This window comes from Mustela nivalis, assembly GCF_964662115.1.
Source record: "Mustela nivalis genome assembly, chromosome: 5".
NCBI classification, from domain to species: domain Eukaryota; kingdom Metazoa; phylum Chordata; class Mammalia; order Carnivora; family Mustelidae; genus Mustela; species Mustela nivalis.
The window spans coordinates 6,362,133-6,366,825 of record NC_139024.1 but is presented as its reverse complement, the minus strand read 5'-3'; the positions used below and the strand labels follow the sequence as shown (position 1 = coordinate 6,366,825).

Here is a 4,693-nt window from a genome sequence, read left to right as displayed (position 1 = left end):
TTATTTTTTATAAACATATATTTTTATCCCCAGGGGTACAGGTCTGTGAATCACCAGGTTTACACACTTCACAGCACTCACCAAAGCACATACCCTCCCCAATGTCCATAATCCCACCCCCTTCTCCCAAACCCCCTCCCCCCACCAACCCTCAGTTTGTTTTGTGAGATTAAGAGTCACTTATGGTTTGTCTCCCTCCCAATCCCATCTTGTTTCATTTATTCTTCCAGAGATGCCTACATGACACTGCTTTCTAAGGCTTTCTTACCACATAGGTCAAGGAACCAAGATGTGGTTTCTGCCTGTTATTTACTGTATTTGTTTATGTATATATTTGGTACAACCACAGATCTCTTAAACACTAGGTTTTGGAGTCAGGAAATAAGAATCTTCCAAATTTTGTGTTTTTTGAGATTGTTTTGTCTATTCTAGGCCATTGAATTTTGATATAGGATTAATTTATCAATTTCTGGAAAAAGAAGACTGGGAATTCAATAGGAACTGTACTGAATTATAGATAACGTTAAGAAAAGTATTGTCATTTAACAATATCATGTCTTCTGATCCATGGACATGAATGCCATTTTGTTTATTAGATTGTTTTTCATTTCTTTCAACCATGTTTTGTAGTCTTCAGAGCACAAGTATGAACTTCTTTGGTTACATTTAGCCAAGTATTTCATTCTTTTTAATACTACTGTAAATTGAATTGCTTTGCTAATTTGACTTTCATGTTGTTCCTTGCTAATGTATAAAAATACAATTGATTTTTGCCAGTATAACTTGTATGCTGTAACGCCACTGAAATTATTTATTAATACCAAGAGCCACAATTTTTCAAAGCTCTCTGTGGACATCCCAATCCACACATCTTTCCCTTGATTTTTTGGTCAGGCTCTGGTTGTCCCAGCTGGTGTTGCGGTCTCAGGTTCTTGTAACGGTAAGCAATCGCGGCTGATTGTTTTCTCCAAAGCCCTCTAGATAAGGCTTTTCCTGAAAAAAGAGATCTGAGTCAATTCAGTAACAATAGGGTTTTTTTCCAAGAAGCTCTGAGATGGGTCAAACTGCAAAAATTCTCTGTAGATCAGACTTTTTCAGGAGCTTGAAACCCAGTCTGTGAACTCCAGTGGCTGCTGGGCTGCTGGTTTTCAAGGTTAGCTAGCACAACGAAAGAAAGAGATGGGGATAGATTGAGAAAATGTGTTACAGACTGTTGTTCTTATAGAAGTTCAGCACATCATCTCGAATAAATGTTCCTCATTTTGCTGCAAAGCTTTAATCAATTTCCAGAGTTCTAAAAATGTTAGTTTAGACTGCTGTTGCCAGTGTTCTTGTTGCTTTTATGGAGGAAAATATTTGCAGAGGTCCACACTCCACAATTCTGGAAGTTCTACCAGGAGGCTGTTGCTGTTTTTAAAGGAAATGTATTTATTACTAATTATAACATTGTATGCATCATATATTAAACTCTTTTTGTTTTTACTTAACAGGATATCATAGAAAATTATTAAAATGTTTCCACATCTATAAACATAGATCCAGATAATACATTTACATGCTTCTTCCTCTGAGTGGTTGTTCGACCGGACCCTAATCATGTTTCTGCCTGTTTATAATCAGTGAACTTGCTTTCTCTTACAGGAGTTGATAGCCAACTAAAAAAGCATTTAAAATAAAGCACAGAAAGCAGTGGATCATAGCAGTATATAGCAAGGGCTACTATATTAGTTTGGGGTAGGAATTGAGAGATGTTAAGATTTTCTTAGGAAAAAAAAAGTAATCAAAGCAGAATTCAGAAGAATGAGCAGGAATGATCTTGGCAGTTTATAAGAAAACTATCTCTTAGTCAGGATCCAAAGGCCTCAATGTGAAAGAATGAGCATCGCTGGAAAGTAGAAAGCAGAGGAAAGTGACTAGAAATGAGCTGGGAATGGTAGGAGAGGCAAGAGGAAGCCTGAAGTGACAGGAACACAGGGACAGTTGGAGGAGTAACTGGTTGCAGCGAGTAGAAATTGGGCAACCCGCATCCAGAAAAATGAAAAAGGAGCCATTTGCTGTGCTGATAATGGAAGATAACGTTGGCCTTGGGGACAGAGAGCAGCAGACCGATCCAGGGAGTAGAATCGCGGGACTCGGTGATGAGTGGAGGGACAGCCAAGGACACACGAAAGTCCAGACGGAGTCCCGGGTGTTTCATTGCAAAGACCAAGTTGAAGATCATTTCAGCCATTGGGAGGCAGAGTTATTCTTTAGCGAAAGATCCTGTGTGTTTTCTCTGACCTATGTACTTTGTGGTCCGTGTAAGATACCCAGTTTCAGATACTCAGTGAGGGGCGCCTGGGTGGCTCAGTGGGTTAAGCCGCTGCCTTCAGATACTCAGTGAGGATTTTGACATGTGAATTGAGATCTCAGAAAAGAGATCTGGGCTAGTGACAAAGATGCAAGAATCATCAGCATAAAACGGGTCCCCGACATCGTGGACAAGGATGAGGTGAGTCAGGGATAAGAAAGGAGAGAAAACACCGAGATCTTAAACCATGGTGTAGAGGCCCACCCAGGGCAAGAAGCCTGCAGGGGAAGTGGAAGGTGTGGCCACAGAGAAGTGACGCAGACCAGGACAGCAAGGTGTCATGGCGGCTGGGGAGGTTATAGGGTGGCTGGTAGTCCTGGAGGCCGATGAGGACCAGTCAGACCAGGACCAAAAGTGTCCTTTGGATTTCACCACAGGGTCATTGGTGATTGGGTGAGAATACTGTTCAGGAACTGTGGGCATGGAAGATAAATTTCAGGGGGGGTGGGTTTGGGAGATGTGGAGAGAACCACCACAGACAAATCTCTTAAGCAGCTTGTCTGTGGAGAGGAGAGAGGGCTACAGACAGCTAACGGGGGAGCAACCAGGGTCAGACCAACGGAAGCCACTTTCTTTCTGTCTTTCTCCTTCGTGTTTCCTTTTGGATAGGTATTGTTTGGGGTTTATTGTTTTTAAGTATGGAGGGACTTGAGCGCATTTAAGAGTCCGTAGGTAGGACACACATATTAGAGAAAGAGAGAGAACCATATGCATTGGAAATACTAAGAGAAACCAGTCGATTCAAGGATGGAAGAGACCATGGGTCAGAGTCTGAAACCCCTTGTCCTTCACATTAGCTGACTCCTTGTTGAATATCAGAAACAGAGAAGACAATGGACAAACCATCCATATCCCCTTCACCGCCAACCAAAACTGACTTAATCAAAGTTGGTTGTTCAGTTCACCAAAAATCTGGGTTTTCTGTCATTCAGTTTCCAGAGCTTCTGGTAATATGAGGCCTTTTTTCTTCCTTCCTTCCTTTTTTTTTTTTTTTCTTTCTTAAGACTTATTTATTTGAGAGAGTAAGCACACAGCAGGGGAGGAGCAGAGGGAGCGGGAGTCAGGTCAAATTTCACACAGACGCCCCACTGAGAGGAGCCCAATGTAGGGCTTGATCTCATGATGCTTGAGCTCATGACCTGAGCCTAAATCACAAGTCAGACACTTAACCAACTGAGTCACCCAGGTGCCCCATGAGGCCTTTCTTCTCAACCTATGTGTGTTGTGGTGCACCTAGGTGACTCCTCCATGAAGCATCTGCCTTCAGCCCCGGTCATGACCCCAGGGTCCTGGGATCCAGCCCTGGTTGGTCTCCCTGCTCAGCCGGGAGCCTGCTTCTCCCTCTTCCTAGTGCTCCCCCTGCGTGCTCTCTGTCTGACAAAAATAAATAAAATTTTTTTTAAATTATTAAAAAAATAAAAGAGAACGGTTGTGAGTAACCCAGTGCTTTGTTGTCCCTCCTGGGTATCTTTTTGGTCAGAACAGTCAGAACCAGAAGGCCAGCTGATTCCTGATGTAAATTTAAAGTTTCATTTGGATCTAATTCTCTACCTCAGGACTGAACCCTTGGGGATTAGGGAAGCATGTGTCTGTCATTTCCCTTGTATTCATAGACAGTCTGACTCATTTTATAATGCCAATACCTAAACATGCAATCAATTCATACTTTTCTGAGTCCTACCTGCTCTTCAAGACTTACCTGGTCACACATAACAGGTCTTTGCTGCATACAGTTATCAAAGGCAACAATCTACCGGCGGCTCCATCAGTCGGTTCTGCAGGAATATATTTTGTGGAACGACTATAACTCAGCCCAGGAAGTTATACTCTGTCTCCTCCTCCCTCCTTCTGAGCTATCTGTGACTCTTCCTGTCTGTCAGATCTCAGTCTAAGCTCCACAGTGAAGTGAGGAGAAGGTAGCCCTGGGAGAAGTTTAAATTAGCATCATTCCCAGCACATCACAGGGTGGAAGCAGCACCCAGTAGGGTCCCCACTTTCAGGAGTCTGGAGAATTAGCCTCACCCGGGCAGATTCTCTGTGGACTACAGCCTCACAGACCACCAGGGTGTCTTGGCTGGAAGACATTCTGCTGTCCCTGCAGAGGACAAAGAAGACAGAAAAGAGGAAATGAGACAGCAATCAGAGGAGGGACACATACGGAAGCTGCTTAAGAGCCCCATGAGAGACGCTTTTTTTTTTTTTTTTTTTTTTTTTTTATGCTTTAGGAAGAAAGCTGAGACTTATAAAGTAACTTTCTTGTATTGCTTAAATGGGGTGTCAGGAAAGGCTTGCAAATGTTTGTAGCAGTGTCAGAATAAGCAGTGAATGAATAGCAAACACATC

At 42.7% G+C, this 4,693-nt stretch overlaps 1 long non-coding RNA gene across 1 annotated transcript; it reads right to left on the bottom strand.

Moving 5' to 3' along the window:
- Positions 1–767: 767 nt before the first annotated feature.
- Positions 768–4,458, bottom strand: LOC309864261. Its single transcript, XR_014311419.1, has 3 exons — positions 4,373–4,458; positions 4,050–4,125; positions 768–993 (listed from the first exon to the last, which is right to left on the bottom strand). It is a non-coding gene; the product is annotated as an uncharacterized lncRNA (long non-coding RNA).
- Positions 4,459–4,693: the final 235 nt, after the last annotated feature.